Source organism: Pogonomyrmex barbatus, unplaced genomic scaffold (assembly GCF_055798465.1).
Source record: "Pogonomyrmex barbatus isolate J1 unplaced genomic scaffold, ASM5579846v1 scaffold16, whole genome shotgun sequence".
Lineage (NCBI taxonomy): Eukaryota > Metazoa > Arthropoda > Insecta > Hymenoptera > Formicidae > Pogonomyrmex > Pogonomyrmex barbatus.
The window spans coordinates 5369254-5388389 of NW_028297112.1; the positions used below are offsets into that span (position 1 = coordinate 5369254).

The window sequence follows — 19136 nt, forward strand, 5'->3', positions numbered from 1 at the left end:
TATATAGTTGCTATCAAATAATTGGATAAAAAACATTATTTTGTTGCATGAAAATTTTATTTTGTATTTTCTTTAGGGTATTAATTAAACGTATGATTATGTAATTTATTTTCTTCATGTCACAAATTAATAAAATAGATCTGAATTTTACATTTAATTAAAAGATATACAATAAAGCCAGAAAATAAATATCGCATCTATAATATTTCATATATTTAAAATGCATATAAAGGAAAAATAAAGATCATTTATCATTTTATTTAAAAAACAGAAACATCCATTCTATAAAGATGAATCTATTGAAAATTTATAGAAAATATTTTTTAAACTATAATTAATTAATCTTAGAAATTAATATTCTCGTTGAATATATATTTTATTACAAATTGTGTATTTAATTTAAAATATAACATATTATTATATTTTATATTTTGTTATATATTATTGTATATATTATTATATTTTGTTTTGATGACTTAAAAGATCATATTTTCTTTTTATTATTTTTATTCTCATGCAAAAAATATGAGTCTTAAATTCATGAGTGAAATCTTATTATTTTGTCAGTGATTTCTTGCAAAGATGATAATTATAAAATTTTCAATTAGGGCGCAAACTTTCGAGTTCATCGCGTTAGCATTTTTCTATTTAAGCAACCCGCCCTTTAATCAACTTTCTCAATTCTCTCTGCGCTATTTTAATCTTCTGTATAAAAAAATGCTTTGGTAGCGTCGATTCGAATCGACTCAGTTCCATCCCGCGCTTTCACGTTCCGTCGTTCCGATATCGTTGGGATTATGGGGTTGGGATATATGGGTCACTTGGTGGTTTCCGGGGAACGGCGGAGATTCCGGAGGGAGTGCTGTTACGAAATCAGCTGTGCGCCCGCTCGGGTTGCTCTAGGTCGCGCCAGTCAGAATCCCCGTTTCCACCCCCGCGGAATAGCGGAGGGGAGACTAAAGGTCGCTCGTAGGCAGATCAATACTAAACTAACCCACGTATCTACCTACCTACCCTCCTCCCTATCGTTAATAAGAATATCCAGAGAGGATTAAAACTCTCTCTCTCTCTCTCTCTCTCTCTCTCTCTCTCTCTCTCTCTCTCTCTCTCTCTCTCTCTCTCTCTCTCGAAATGTCTCCCTTTTTGCAGTGCATCTTTCCTCGGGGCAAATTTAATGGTCACGATATTAATTAAGGGGATTTTGACAAATAAAGCTTTGGAGGAAGGTGGAACTTTGTTTTCTAATTAATCTCATGTGAATTTCGCTTTGATGTGATTTTAATTGCAAAGTTAATTGCTAAGATATTCGCAACGTAGAAAATTAAAATGTGTGGAGAAAAAATTAAAAAGCGATTCAATGTAAATTTTGTTTTGAAACACGTATTTAATTGGGACTTTTAATTACTAAGTAACATTAAATGTAGAAAATTAAAAGGTGATTGTTAAAATAAAAGTGAGGTAAGTAAATATTGATTGTTATTAATTGCAAAAGAAAAATAATAATATATGAAAATCTGATTGATTTTATTTGCGAATTTATCACGTTGCGTTCATTCACCGCATTTCACGTGTGATTTCCGTGGGATAGACACGAAACCCATAGTGATGAAGCAAATATTTGTTTGAAAGCTACTTCGCATGGTGCGATATCAGCGCGTCTATTTCAGTGGTTCGAAAAACAAGACGATAAATTGCGTTTGAATGTCAGCTGGATTAGCGGGACAACGTGCTCATGATATTTTAACAAGATGAATCGTACTTCATATAAAATTCGATTAGTTTAAATAACTACTTACAAATTATAAAATTATTAAATTAAAACAATGTAAATAATGTACAGATAAATATGGAACAATAAAATTAACTAATTTCTAGATGTGACATGACTTAAATTGAAAGAGAGAGAGAGAGAGAGAGAGAGAGAGAGAGAGAGAAGAACGCGAGGAAGAAAGAGACAGAGCGATCATTGTCAATGCTAAACACTCGTTACGTAATGTCTGCTAACGTTCGTTGGACCGAGTATATCCGTTTTTCGCGGAATCAAGTAAAACTGAGCCAAGAACATTCTGACACCTTGAAATACTAAGTCGCCCGTTCACAAACGCTTTCTCAAAATTAAACGAGATTTTATTCCATATCTGTGCGAAATGGAGCTACATAACAACGCAAATATTTTCGCGGCTCTTGTTCGATCGAATGAGAATCACTACGCCAGCCTCTCGGAACAACGTCGACATCCGGTCGTCGAGACTAACCGCCTTCATAGAATCCCCGCCCAGGAAGTATTGCAATCCAGCACATCGTTAGGTTATCTTTATTAAACTCGCACTTGGCTTTCTCACTCATCATTTAAAAAGTCACCAAACGCTCTTGCAAATATATTGAAGATGATGGTAGATTTTCAAGAGAATTGAATTTATAATCTCAACTTAAACTTAAATAACTTTAAAATTTATGACATTTATAAATTTTTAATCTCAGCACAAACACTCTTTTATATGATTTGGAATCGCTTCTCTTTAAAGATTTCCATAATTTCTATTAGTTGCAAATTTAAAAAGAAATTTAAATAAGATTCACAAAAAAAACTATATCTTTTGCAATTCCGAATTAAAAAAAAAATTGTCGTGTAATAAACAATTACGAGATAAAAAGTAGCTTTTAGCGTGGAAAAAGTTTATTGCTAATTTGTTTTGATATACACATCTATTATTTCTACGATACGTGAGATGAAACGAAACGAATTGTCATAGTAAACTGTGACCATGATCTTGTTACGTGACCGGAATTCGCGAAAGATAAGGAATTTATTCCCCAATTACTTTACCAATTTACTTTGTACAACTATACAACTACTTCACCGAAAACAATCGTATCTATATCAGTTGATGTTATGTCACAAGTACAGACGACGAAATAGACCCTGAACATCTCCAAGACAGGAGCCAATGGCCGGTGGGCGTTTGTTCGTGGCAATCTGTCTGCCAAGTGGAGAATTTTCTCTTCTCGTCATGTTTATTCCTGTTGTCAGGCTGGTGAAGCTGGGAACCAGCAGCCTCGCGACCAAGGCTTAACTTAACTTACTTTATCTGTTGGTCATCCCCTGGTTGTCATTTCACGATCGTCATTACGACGTTTGTCTTATTTTGCCGATCTCTTATCCATATCATCGTGCTGGCGAAACGGAGGAAATTTAAAATTCTATTAGAAAAAACGTATAATAATTTTTAATTACGCATTGCGTCTTTTATTAAAATTAGATGTATCCAAATAATAAAGAAATCAATCTATAAGTCTAAATATTTATAACAAGCTTGAAATAGAATACTGGACAAGTAATTAGTGAGTACAGAAATACATTTAAAAATTAAGATTTAATATTTAAGAATTTTTATTAAATATTAGAACGGATCTACGTAGATCAAAATATGCGATTTACGATTGCAGATGCAGACGCGATGAGAATTTTTATTTTCATTTACGTCGGCCATCGTGACGGTGATAAATCTTCGTAGTATACTCGGTCCAATCATGTGGCTTTTAGTCGTCATCCGAATGGATATTGCTTTCCTTAAGAAATCATTATATTGTTCAAGGAAACAAGCGGTAAATGCATGCAAATTTATTAAGCAAATATATTTAACAAATTTATTGATCTCAGTCTAAAGAGGCTAATATTATAATGCCGTTTTATAATCACATTTAAAAATAAAAATATATTATTTTATATAATTAAAAAGATATGACCTTTATAAAATTATAATTAATTTGATAACATATACCTATAATGAATACCTATAATAAAATTAAATAATATAATTAAATCATATAACAATATAATATATAACATAATATAGCAATATTTATAAGGAAATAATAAAAAAACATAAAATAGAAAAATTCAGAAATGCAAAATATTAAATATCTATTTAGCAATAAATGTTTTATTGAAAAGTAAAAACGCAAGATAGATTTGATCGACGCGCCAGCTTAATGAAATGAAACATAATTGCAAATAACGAAATGAAACATAATTGCAAGCATCCGATGAATCAGTCTGACAGATTCAACTGTGAAATTAATTATCGTTCTAGTTGAGAAGCGACCGAATTGCCAAGATCTTCGGTCGAAGTTAATTCGAAACCACCGTCGAGACCACTAAACAGCAAAGCGATGTAGAAGAGATTGAAATCGAGATGTAGAAGAAGTTAAAACGAGCTAGTCCAGTGACGTATTAATGTCTTTGAAGATGCTTGCGAAAAGACGCACGTTACATCCGCCACATCTCTCTGCAGCCCGATTACGTAAGATAGGCTATAATACGCGCGCGCGCGCGTTTATCGAATCGCTATTTCGGAGTTTTTATTTAAGAACAGTCAGACAATTGCTTTTCTTGTTTATTCTATGAAAAATTGAAGTGTAGAAAATAATCCCCATACATGTATATTTTACACAATTACGGGATATTAATTATATTAATTTGAAACTTTTCTAATTGCACCCAACCTCAAATTAAATATTTTCTCAAAAAAATTTAATATTTCCAAATTTGACGATGCTGTTGAAATAATAATACATTCATTTATATTTTGTTATAACGTTCTTTTCTTCTATGTAAGTGTGTTTACAATATGTTTACAAAACTTGCAAAAAATAAATTGTTTGAAATTGTTTCTTCTAAAAACACAAAATTTGTGAAGCTGTTGGATTGTTGGAACATAGTGTTGCTATTTGTTATACATATAAATCTATGGTTGTAATTTTGGAAATTCCTTTGTATTGCTAATTGAAATTTTCACAAATATCTATATTGTTTATTTAAGTTTTTATTTTCATTCTTATTGCGTCTGTATCGATCAAATTACGAAAATGATTTTATTATAGATTCTCATTGGAAATTTTAAAATTACCTCAAATTATCTTAATTGTTTCCCATTGTTATAACACTAAGAATCAAATCTCTTGTCAAATATCAAATTATCTATTAAAGAAAATGAAAGAAGATCAGTATTAATATATATTTAAAGCTAAAATATATCTGAAGCTTAAGAAATTTGCGAACAGAATGATTAGAATCGCATAGTTTTTAAGATATTAAATTAAAAAAACCTTACGTAGATTAGCCTGTATATGAAATACTTGTTTTTGCTTCTTATTTTCCTTGGCTATAGCAGTAATAACTTGGTTACTTCTAGCCAACACTCGAAAACTATTCGTTTCTAATCCAAATGCTATTTCCACATTGCCCATCCGTTACCCATATGATATAACGAAGAAGAATTACTATTTAACGACGCTCGCACTTGCATTTCACCAATTCGCATACTTGCCAAAAGCAAGAATTTTATAATTATTTTACAGTATTATTTATTCATTGAACTTTTAATTAATCCCAGATAACACAAATATTTAAAAGATGTCTTAAAGATTAAATGTTAAGACGTCTTTCAAATATTAACTAATTAAAAAATGCTAAGACGTCTTTAAAGTTTCGCTAAAAAACATTTTAAAGATGACATTATTTTTAAGATACCTGAAAATGATTATGAGACTTTTTGAAGCTCGTACAGCTATTCATTATACATTATCGATTGTAATATTTATCGATTAAAACGTGTGACATTACTAATCTGAATGCAATATATTAAAGAGGAAGATTTAGTTTTAGATTGTTGTGTTACAAATTCACTAAAAAATAATGGTATGTTATTATTTTTCTATATAAAAGAACGATAAGTAAGCTAATAAATCTATCCATCTATCGATTTTATATAATAAAACAATGCCAATATTATTTAATGATGAACTTAATTAAGTTAATCAAGATTATCTTTATATAATCTTTACATCTTAATTATTAAAATATAATTAAAGATTTTACAATGTTTTACAATTTATGAAGAATATTAATATCTTAAATGCAAAACTGTTTGAAGGTATTATTTAAAAGTAAACGCATCACGATTTGAAAAAAGCAGAAGTGAAATCGCATCATTGTTAAATATCGTATGGACTTACTAGACGTTAAATATCTCAGAATATTCGCATAAAGAGACGTCTCTTATTTGTGAGGTCAGTCCACTGAGCTCGCCGTGATGGAATTAGCCGAAGTGAGAAACAGGATAGGACTAAAGAATAGAACGCATAACATAGCAGAAATAACACTGCACGGATATGGATAGTCTATTTCGAAATAAGATCTCTCGATCGATTCCTGTTTCTAAAAATTATAAAATCCAGATATCATAAAATCAAGATATTGAATATTTTCGCAAAGATAGAAGATAATATGTTCTGGTAAATAAATATTAAAAAATGCCACTATTAAATTAATATTTTTTTTATGCCTTTTATCGGAAAAGTTTTTTAGCTTTCATAAGTAAATATATTAAGCGTTTATATTATTTGAAAATTTTTTCTGTTTTTTTCGTGAGCCCTTGAAACTCGAAAGTCGGCCTGGCAACAGCAAGTCATACTCTCCAACAAATCCCCAGAAAACTACGAAAACGATCTATTTTTGGGCTCGATGTGTTTTATCACGTGAGAGAAAAGTTAGCTCACTGGCCAGAAAGCCGACCGTTGATTAGGACTCGCGAATATTATTATAACATCCCAGAGGACATTCCAGAAAATATTAAGACATCTTATATAAAATTTTTTAATAAAGTCTTAAAGACATTTTTAAAAAGACATTTTTTAAAATATGTATGTTACCTGAAATATAATTAAAAATTTTCTTAAGCAATTTTGCAATTAAATCAATCCCCAGTTTAGTGAAAATCAAATTTGATCGAATTTCTAAAATTATAAGTTAAGGATATTATGAATAATATAACGAAAGATATAATAAAAAATATAAATTGAAACAATTATATTTTGCCGAAATTTTAAAATGTTTTTTAGAAAAAAACATTTTAAATTGTACGATAAAATTGTATCTGATAAAATGAAAGATTTTTTTTGAAGTTTATTTTACTTCAAATATATATATACAAATCTTACTTGATACAAAACTGTTTTTCACAGTTATCATCAGATGTCGCTACCTACCGCTTTTAATCAAATTCAAATCAGTCGATAAATATATATATATATATATATATATATATATATATATAATATAATTATATTTATAAATAAATATTAAAATATTATATATAATCTTAATTATAAAAAATTTATTGTACTATAATTTATTATACTAGATATATTAATTGTATTGATAGACAACAGAACTATCAAATTTATAAAGTATTATTAATTTGAAGAATTTGTTTGCTACACATTTCTTAATAATTGACTTGGTATATAGGAAAGTAGAACATGTATCGATTTTTGTCATAAATTGACATAAAGTTATTATTTTATATATGATATGTGTGGCAAGTATGACTAATATATGTAAACCAGAATTTTATAAATCAATCGTTTCTGATAAAAGCTTTTAATCAATTTCGTTCTAATGTATATAAATATTACGATCTAAATATTATTTTATGCCCTATATTGTTATAGTAATTGTCAAATTAGACTTTAGCATTGATATATGATATATCTAAATATAAAATTTATGAAACAATTTATATGATCACTTTATTTAATAAGAATTCGAGTAATTATTGGCATTTCATATCGCATTTAATTTTTCATTGCTATATATTTTAAGTTGTTTTAATTTTTTATCAATTCTCCTTATCATTATACTCCTTATCATTATATTAATAAAGATTAAATATTCAACTTTTAACATATATGTTGTAAATATAAATTCGTTATATTTGGCTTATGGAAGATGTTACTTTTATTATTTTCGGAATTTGCGAATGTCTAATTTTCTGGAAACTTACCCGCATAGAAGCTGTAATTTCTTCTTGAATTTTTTTTATTACTTCTTCATGTGTGATCTTCATTTTGTAAAAAATCGCCAAGTTATGTTATGCAAAATTCTCCAAAATCCCTTAGATCCTACACTTTCGTCCATATAATTTATTTTAAACTCTGTAATTGATATTAAGTGATTAGTAGCAGTGAGAGCGAGCATAGCATAGTAGACCAACGCACTGGTCTACCATGCCAAAGATCCCGGGTTTGATCTCCGGCAGAGGCAAAATATTTTTTCGCTCATCTCCTCTCGGAAGACAAGGGCAAACCATCGAGAGTAACTCTGTTAATTAGTTATATACACTTCTGCATTTCTACATTTTTATTGTGCAGTGCAGTGTTGTGCAAAGTAAAACGGAAGAGAAACGAGTAAAATGGGAAAAAACATTAATGAAGTTGGTCGAGGAAGAAAGAGTTGAATAACTTATTGCAGATATTCATAAGTTTCTGAGAACTAGTTATGCATCAAGTATTTAACTGAACTAATAATTCCAGATAATATGTTTTAAAAATTAATATTCATACACAATAAATTTTAACAATAATATACGCGCAACAATGTAATTATTACGTGTAATATGTATTATTTTACAGATATACTATCGAGTAGGAAATATTGAGGTACATTCTTTCAAGTTAAGAATATCTCCTACTGTCTTCAATTTATTATTTTTATAATTATACTTGGTGATCTTAGTTTTATAAAAAGAGGATAAGAAGGGAGGGCGTGTGCCACGACGAGGCCCGATCACGAACCAGTCGTAAAAAAATCCGCAATTATTTTTGTGAAAAATATCACCTCAGCCAGGAATCGAATCTGGATCTCCTGCTTATCGGGCAGGTATCTTATCCTTTCGATCACAGAGGCATGGTGATGATATTTATCACAAATAACATGTTTAGAATGACATGTCAACAATTCAATGATACACATATACATACACTACAATATACACATATACATGTATATTCTCGAATCTATTTGTTAGAAGAATTTCCTCTGAAGTTAAGAAAATTCTTTTGATGCCTATTTTAGTAAAAACTACTATAAAATTAAGAAGGAAATTCTTAAGTTAAGAATACAATTTTTTTGATACATCTTGTTCGAATACGAGCAATAGGACTGAGGAGAAAATCACATAAGCTATACATGTGCGTATTATTCTACCACAAAGTGTGCGTCTTATGGTGAATGTTTCCACCGTGTGATTTTATCCTCTCGAAAAAGATTTCTAATAATGAGACGAAAACTATTCTATGCATTTAATCTTATCGTTATCTCATGTAATATAAAACTGATAACTATCGTTATCTCATATAATATAAAACTAAAACCATTTTAAGATTAACTTAATAATTTCTATTCTTCTGCCTCGAAATAAATATGATTGTCATTTTGTCTTGAATTAAGAATAATACATACAAATTTAAGCTTGTTTATTCTTGCGTATAGAATAAATCATCGCCCGATATAATGCCCGTAGCAGTGTATAGTCTTAATTGGAATATTCTTAACTCTAGAATAAAATGATCTTGGTGCTACAATAAATAGTAGCACAATCTTACACCAAATACTGGCACTAATTAAAATATTCTGTTCTTTATAATAAAAATGATCTTGGTGCTACAATAAATAGTAGCACAATCTTACACCAAATACTGGCACTAATTAAAATATTCTGTTCTTTATAATAAATATGATTGGCCCTATATCGATTCTATTTTATGCTAGTTTGAAGAGTAATAGCATTAAATCCAGAAATCTTTTCTGTGGATGTAGATTGGATAGGACTGTAGTTCTTCGAAATATTGTAACAAATAGCAACAAAGTTTAAAATGCCGCGTGACAAATCACTCAGTGACATGGAAAAGGGTAAAATTTTAGCCTCCAGAGAAGAAGGACTCAATATAACAAGCGAGATTTCGCGAAAAATTAATCGTAGTCGACGTGTTATTCAAAATTTTTTAAATAATTTTGAATTATAGGGGAAAACAAAGAGTAAGGGATGCAAGAGAAAACTTACTTTACGAGATGAAAGGAGAATCTTACGAATTGCTAGCAATTCTACAGTAAGTTGCCCTAAATTAACAACTCTGTCAGAAACAAAAATGGCAAAAATAACAATTTGGAAAACACTTCGACCGGGCCTCACATATATTGTTAGGGCAAAAATGAAACTAGCCCTGCGACTTTTAAATCGCCATATCGAAGCTTGTTTAAAATTCGCGGAAAACAATATGGTTACTGATTGGACAACTGTAAGTAATACTGTATCAGATTTCCATTTCTATTTAATAAACTTTTAATACAATACAGATCATTTTCTCTAACGAGAAAAAATGGAATTTGGATGGTTCTGGATTTAAATCATATTGGCGAGATTTAAGAAAGGAGTCAAAATTTTTCTCAAGAAGAAATTTTGGCGGTGGCTCTTTAATGTTGTGGGGAGCATTTTCTGCAGCGGAAAGACTAGAATTGCAGAATTACATCATCAAAAGTATCATTATGAAAAGTAGCGATTATGTGAAAGTTCTAAAAAATAGTTTGCTTTCATTTTTTAAGACAAAATTCTCATAAGAAATTTACATTTCAACGAGATAATGTAAAAATTCACACTAGTCGTGAAACCATGAACTAGTTTAAAAATAATGCGGTTAAAGTTATGGATTGGCTTGCCTGTTCACCCGACATTAATCCGAATTAAAACATTTGGGGAAATCTTGTCAGGCGGGTATATGCGGAAAATTGTCAGTATGACAATATTGCACAACTCAAAACAGCAATATTTACGGAATGGCAGAAACTTGATAATGTGCTGCTAAATTTATTGATTAAATTAATGAAAAAAAGAATACTTAAGTTTATAAAAAAAGGAAGACAAATTTGTTATTAAACTTCAATTTTTGCGATTGCAGGGCTGCGTTCGGATTTCTCACCCGGATGCTTTCTTTCTCTCTTTATCTCATTTTTGTATCTCTTTTACTCCAATGCAGCAAGTTCACTCGGGTGGAGAATCGGAACGCAGCCCAGTGATTGCATTTTATTCTTTCTTGTTCATCGAATATGAAGTATTAAAATAATCAAGAAAGTGTAATTTCTTCTTGAATTTCTTTTATTAATAATGAAAAGAATATATAATTAAGATTCCTTCTAAAAAAAAAGACTTTATTCTTCTTCATGAGTGTGTAAATGTGATTCTAAATTGCATAAGTTATATGTAATTTAACTTTTTACTACTGTACCACACAAGCTTTGCATTTTGCAATGAATGTTTCGCATTTTGTGTGAAATCGAGCCCAAGCCGAGTTAGTATAATCGTATAATCGAATGTTTACTGAAGTATTACTTGCATGTGAAATGTTCGCACAAATGAAAATTTTAACTAATTATTGAACACATAGAAATACTGAAGTATACAGCGAATTTAAATAAAAGTATAATAAATATATATTTGATTAAATGGGAATATATATTTTAATTTTAATTTTAATTTTAATTTTATTTACTAGACATTACAAACGCGCGCTGCGCGCGTTATTTATCTTTTTCAACACAAAAACAAAAATTAATATAATACTATTATACTACTGTTACACTATAATATTTTTTTAACTTCTTGATACACAATTGTCAAAACAATCCTCTGTGAGATCAATACAATGATAGCTATTTACAAAGTTAGGAAAAGTCAACAATAAACTTCGAGAATTTCGAGAGATGCGAGTATTCATTTAACATACCTTTTTTTAGAAGGAATCTTAATTATATATTCTTTTCATTATTAAAAGTTATATAAATATTATAAATCGCATATATATGTTACACATATGTCGCACAAGAAATATATTAAGAATAAAATATATCTAACATCTATGCGCTATCACTTTTTCTTAAATTAACAAATAGTTTTAACTTTCAAGATATTTAGATTATTCTCTAACATGGTATCAAATGTATTAAAAAAGACGAACAGTTTTTGCAAGGTTAAGAAAGTCATATTTTAAAAGTAACTCGTTACTGTTACCGAATCAAAAAAGTAATTGTTATTACTGTTTCTTATTGTTTATATTCTTATTATTAGTTACAGATTCTAAAAAGTAACTTATCACAATTATAACTTTTCCCGTAAACAAGTAGAAAAATTTATATTGATTAGAAATGAGTGTTTTTATCATTTGTATATAATTTTTAGATGAATATAAATAATATTATATGTAAATTATATCAATTATATTATGTATAATTATTATATGAATAATAATTATACAAACATACATATACATGCGCGCACACACGCACACACACGCGCGCACACACACACACACACACACACACACACACACACACACACACACACACACACACACACACACACACACACACACATATATATATTTTAAAATGTCTATTTGAAACTAATGCTTGCTTTTAAAATATTGTATATTATGTAGTATCTTACCTTAATGACGTATATTGATATAATAGTTGTTCGATAATATTCTTCCGATAAATACGTACCCCCCTATCATACATTTAGTCGGTCAACTTGTGGCCAACCCACATGATTCGTGAGAACGCGATTTCATGGCGAATCGTTTTCTCATGACGTATCGTTAAGAGCAAAAACACGTTGCTCCGCATCATCCCGCATACGAGATCGTCTATGTAATACAATATAACGTGACTGCGGGTGGGAATAGTTCATAGTGGGGCGTATCTTCTTCGGATCTGATTCGTATATATCCACGCAGAAACGCGGAAAAATGCACCCATATGTAGCCTGTGCTTAACAGTCGACTCTAATGCACCCATCAAAATTTAACCTGTCAAACTCTAAACTAACTTTAATCGAGAAATATTTTTGCAATGTGTTTAACATTCTCAAAATTGTTTTAAATTCCTATTATAACCATGAAATGTTTATAATAAAAATATCAATATAAATGTAAATCCATAAACTTAAATATAAAATCTATTTAAAAGAAGTAAAGGTATATCTATCTTATATTTTCTTCTTTTATTTCTTGCGATTTTATTTCTTAAAAGGCAAAGAAGAACTAATTGCAGTAAGAAGGGCGCAAACAATATTTAAAAAAAAAAAAAGAATTTCTTTTAATAAAACTTGTTGTTTCAGTCAATCTTTTGATCATTTTCAGCAATGATATAAATGAAGTACGTGCAATAAACGACATTCTCACAGCTTCAAATAAAAAATATTTAAAATACATGACAAGTCTCCTAATGGTATCATGAGGGAAAAGAAGAATTTGAATTTGAATTATGGCCTAAAATTTTCAAGAGTTGTCTGAAATTAGGGCTCAAGAGATATATCACGCAATATGTCAAAATCGTCTAACAATAATAACATAATTTTTTTATTTAAAGCTGTAACTTTTGTCGCATATACTTTATTTATATCGTTGCAGAAGATAATCAAAAAAATTGAGCAAAATATACAAATTTTATTAAAAAAATTTTCTTTTTAAAATACCATTTATGCCCTTCTTATTGTATTTGGCTTTTATTTGTCTTATTCTTCGTTTGTTGTTTATATTAAAGCCTTATAATTTGTTCATTATGTTTATACTTATGTTTTTTTAGAGAAGTGTATTATTATATAATATATTAAATAACACACTATCACAATTTATATCTTTCACACAGTTTGTTTAAGCTGATTCATAAATATCACAATATATCTTTATTCTTCGTTTCCTTTTTAATACTTTTCATCACAAATATTTATTCTTCTTAAAAATAAACTAGCAATTTATTTCGAAAGAGGTATTCGAGATTGTTGTACGATTGTACCCTTTGAAAAGGCAGCACCCACACGTCGACGAAAATATTCCGTCGATAAATTGCTTTCGAGAGTCCTCCAGGACCCCGTATGGCGAAACCATATGCTTTTGAAGTCCGTTTATGCTGGCTGAGAGATGACTCTTCCCGACACGCGACCCGCAGCTATACCTTAATTCTCGACGTTTTATCGTAACCAGGAAAGAATTATTCTATAGCCGTGGAATCTCTTGACACCATTACATTACTTTATAGAAATAGAAAAAGATATAGAGAGGTATATCGAAAGATATATCGAAAGATATAAATATTGACGCCATGATTTTCGTACAGAGTCTAACAGATTTACTAAAATGATTTTATTATGTGTTTTGTCTTTACTTTTATAACAAGCAATATTGGGCAAAAATTTGCTAAGTTAAGTCAAGGACGAAGATATCGTATTATAAGCGGTATTCGTGCGCAAGTGCCAGTGGGAATATGAATGCAACAGATACGAGCGAACGTGTTCGCCGAGAATTAATCAGGATGCGACGTCATCGTTTAAAGCGTCGCATTTTCTCTCGCTTCGAAGGGTGATATTTGCACAAGCTCGAATGCGATAATTCTTGAAAATCTTATCAACTTTGAGAATCGTTGCATCAATTATCTAAAGTATATAAACATAAGGGAAGAAAATTGATAAATTAAAATTGAAAGGTTTTAAAATTAATTATTACTCTCTTATTCGTGAACCATTGTATATATATATCAATATCATAAATTATATCATAAGTTTCGTCACAATAATAAGCTGTAGTAAACTCGCAAGAACTGAAGTAAACCTATTTTTAAATTTTCTTTAAATTTCCCCATTCATTATTAACATTTTCTAACAAAAATTTTAAAAACAAAATTATTTCTTATATACATATAACCTTTGTTCTCTTAAAACCAATATAAACATAATGTAAATAATAGCAAAACATATCAGATTTGATGATAATTGTTTTAAATGATGAACATTACAATTTGTAATCCGAATATGCATAAAATATTTTTTTCGTAATCATCGTTCATTTCTCGAATGCAAGAAAAACAAATATATCTGATGAAGAGGTAACTTCCAAATGGAAATTTTTAGATTAAATACTCGTTTTATTTTTTATCATAATAATAAACGCATAAATGCAGTCTAGGATATTTAATATCAAATACCATAAATTATATATAAACATTAAATTTATTCGTGTACTTTCTGCACGTCTCGTTTTTCTTTTCTTCTGCAAATATGTCTATCTTGTTTTAAATACAAAAAATATTAGAGAGCGAATAAGTATACGAACAAGTATATCTTTTATCTTTTTAATTAATCTTACATTTAATAATTTAAAATTAATTAAATAATTAAAGACTGATAATAAAGACTTTTTTATCTTCCTCTCGTTGCATGTTTTATCAACAATTTATAAAATTTATATAATAAAACTTGCTGAGAGATTTTAATAAAAAAATTTTATTTCGCTGTACCGACTGACAGATAAAAATACATTGGTAGTACGTCGCTAGTAGTCGGCAGGAAGACCCTGAGAACGTAACATTTCGTCGATGATATTCGAGGCACAGATAAAAAGAGAAAAAGACAGAGAGAGAAGAGAGAGAGAGAGAGAGAGAGAGAGAGAGAGAGAGAGAGGCAAAGAGAAAGAGGAAAAGAGAGACATGACGGAGGTACCTCGTCGCCTTCGCGCAATTACGTCCAATTGAAGCAATTTAGATCAATTGTGCGTTAACAGGCTCAATTGGAGAACCCCGACGCTGCGGGCAGCACCACGCGTGTGTCGTTAAATGCTACGACATACCTACGATGTAAAAAAAATACGAATGACGTGCAGAGAAAAAACTCCAACGTTCAGAGGTTGGGTTACATCCTCTCTTCTCTCTCTCTCTCTCTCTCTCTCTCTCTCTCTCTCTCTCTCTCTCTCTCTCTCGCACGTTCATGTTTCTAATCACGTGTCCTCTCTTGCGACGAAGATTAAATTTGACTTTGCATTTGTAATCTGCAAAAGCTTATATGATCCATAGAAATTCTATATATGCATATGATATTATTGCAATTTGATATTATAGAATTAAAGATATTTTATTACAATCACATTATAAGATTTTTCAATTATTTTTGTAACATATTTATTCATATTGCGAATTTTTTTAATTACAATGTAATAAAATGTAATATAAATCAAATAAGTTAATCAAGTTAATTATGTGATTTTTTTATTATTGCACTATAAAAAGTTTTTTATTCTGATCTTGGAACAAAAATAGGTGTTTTGTATAGATTTTTAGATGTTAAGAAAGAAAATATGTGAATCTATATTTATGTATTATATTTATTTTGTATCACATCAGAATTTAACAATATTACAACTTGCAAAATTTGCAAAATATCTATAACTGCAATTTAAAAATACATAATGCATGTTATTGTATATTTAATTACATATAATACACATGTAATTGTAATTAATAATATAAAAAGAGAGGATTGTAAAGAAGATATTTCGAAAGGCAAAAAAATTTTAATTTTTAAATTTTTTTTTATACTTATTTACTTTACTTTTTATTTAGCCATCTCATCTAATTATAAATAATTGAAATGCATTGCGTTCTTAATTATAATTGATATTTCATAAACTTTATAAATTTTTCTATATTTTTTATATTTTTATATAATACATATTTAAAGGCCAAATTTGTTTTAACCTTAAAAAATTTATACAAAACACTTAGTCTTGTAAAATACAAAATGAATTGAAAATTCGTCTCTTAAATAAATCTTTTAAATATACTATACAAAATTTGCATGAATTTGCAAGAATTACATGCAATAAATATAACACAATATAACAAATAATAAATTATTATATATCTAATTCAATTATAGTAAATAATTTGTAAACTGTTCTTTTGTCAAATTAATTTGATAAAACAAAGTTACAATATTTCAGTATATCAATATGTTGAAACTTAATTTCAATATATTCAATTGTATGATTTTCAAGATATTAATTGGTGTAATATATTAAATAAATGGTAATAAAAGATCACACGAGTTACACACAGCTTATAGATTGCAGATTAAAAGTCTGTTATTTTTTACTACATTATTTTTTTCTCAATTTTTATTATCTTTATTATAATATATTTTATTTATATTTTTATTTCATAAAAATAATTTATAAAAGTCGTTTTCTCAAACAAGTGCTGCACAAAGAGAGGAAATAATTTAAAGAAAAAAAAAACCACAAATTTTATATATAATAATATTTATGTTGTTATATATCAATAGATGATTTGACGGAAGTCGAAATAAAGAGGTGGAGCTGAAGAGGCCGCGCCACTTTGCCCCTCTCCGTGCAAAAGTAGAGGGGCGACAATGTATCATGTCTTCTTTTCTCTTCTTATCTCTCTTCAAACTTCGTCCAACCGAGTTGCAAACGGAGTGGGGAGTATCACGCATTTTCCTCCTCGTGGCACTTCACATTCGGTTCGTCCCTCTCGCGTTCCATTCTTTCATTCACGTCACGAATACGATCATTCGTATAATCATCATGTAGTAAAAGCTTCAAGTGATCGAAGTACACATTGTTCTCTTCGAAGAGATAATCAATTTTCGAATATGCAAAAAGCTCGGAGAACACGAACAACCAAACGCTTGACAAACTCACCGATATTTGAGAAACTCCAAAAAGTTCGAAAAAGTTTAAAAGGAAACGATTATCTTCCTTCGTAACTTTTTATTTTTAATGCACCCCGATACACTGCAATTTTTTACTATAAAACCCGCGGTTCGCGGATCGTCACGTTACGTTACATTACAGAAGCAACATGGAGTCTCGCTCGCGTTTGATGACCCAGCGGTCGGCGCCCGGCGTGCCCACTTCCGGTTTGTCGCGGCGCAAGAATCGCGGAAACGCGATGGCGGATATTCACAACGATCCTTCTCGGCCTCACTCTCTCGAGCCGTCTCGAAAATTTGAACACCCGTTCCGACCGAGAAACGGCGAGGAACGGCAAACGGATACACCTTCGTCATGTAGGTCATGTTTGTGTCTCGCGAGAAACAAGATGGTGGGTGCGCGAATGCGGGAGAAAGTCGCGGATACGGAGGGTCAGTGCAGGAGGCTGCGTTACACTGCAGTCCGGCGCTCACCGGACCTTCACTTATATCGTCGCTCGGCTAATAACGCTAGTAATGTGATATGATTAGCTTAGTTGAGTTCAGTTTAGTTCGTATTCGTTCAATTTAGTGGTTCGCCAGCAAAATCACATCGAGTTAAACCCATTTAGGCCAGTTAAGTTACCGACTTCTCTTCGTTCTCTTGCGGCCGCTGCCGCCGCTGCCACACCAACCTCCCTGAGGCCCTCGATCCTCCTCGACAGCACAGAAATATCCTGAAAACGTCCTTGGATATCCCGCATGAGGTCCAATCTTGTGCTTCATCGTGAAATTGGAAATTAAATCGCCGCGGGAGGCGTCTCCCAATCGAAACATCTCGTCCATTGTATGAGCCAGAGATGCAATTGATCTGCTTAAAAGTCTATACGAGAATATAACTGATCTTAAAAGGTCTGATATAAAACCCGGGTCTAACGCTCGCTAATATGATCTAGAGAGAAAGAATACTTTTGCCAAGATCTATAAAGAATCTTGATGAAAAAAATAATAATATTTTTAAAAATTTTCTAGGAATAATAACAATTTTTGCCAAAAATATAATATAATATGTTTAATATATGATATAATACTTAGAAGTATTATATCATAATAAATTATACTACACACATATAACAAAATTTATATCTTGAAAAGTACTATGGTTTATTCGCCGAAATTATAAATGGCGATAAAAACGATTAGAAATTAATTGATATAGTGTCTAGATATTTAAATCGATAAACATCTGTCGCATTATGGTTGATGGTTAAAATAATGGAACGATGACGTAGTCACCCGCATTATCACACCTTTGCCCTAAGAATTTTATATTAATTACCATACTTCTCTCTCGTGTCATCATAATCTTCGTGTCGAAAAAGTCAAGGAACATTACGTTGTCAAAATGAATATCTTAAAATAAAAATAATTTAAGATATATATTTTATTTCAATAATGTATAATTATTAAAAATAAAGAAATAATATAACAGTTTAATTTTAAAAATTTTAAAGAAATTTTAAAGAAAAAGGAAAAGCAAAAGGAGTACGATATCAATTTTAAATATATTTTTTGCACATCTCTAAGCTAATATGATTATAATAACCGATCGATAAAATTTGAGTATATTTTATAAATTATCATCAAGTATTATCACACTTCTAAATTATATCTATTGTTATTATGTTGTTATATGTATTGTTGTTGATTATATCTATTGTTGTACTTATATCTACTTATTAATAAATGAGACATTTC

The 19136-nt window shown here is 29.8% G+C and overlaps 1 long non-coding RNA gene and 1 pseudogene across 1 annotated transcript in view; one reads left to right on the forward strand and one right to left on the reverse strand.

Moving 5' to 3' along the window:
* The window catches only part of LOC148937141 (uncharacterized), an 8430-nt gene extending 3902 nt beyond the window's left edge, over positions 1–4528 (forward strand). Inside the window, exons 3-4 of the long non-coding RNA XR_016138638.1 lie at positions 3448–3606; positions 4095–4528. This is a non-coding gene — a long non-coding RNA (uncharacterized LOC148937141). The remainder of the gene's footprint in view (positions 1–3447; positions 3607–4094) is intronic.
* Positions 4529–8359: 3831 nt separating this feature from the next.
* On the reverse strand, positions 8360–18254 carry LOC148937142 (uncharacterized; annotated as a pseudogene).
* Positions 18255–19136: the final 882 nt, after the last annotated feature.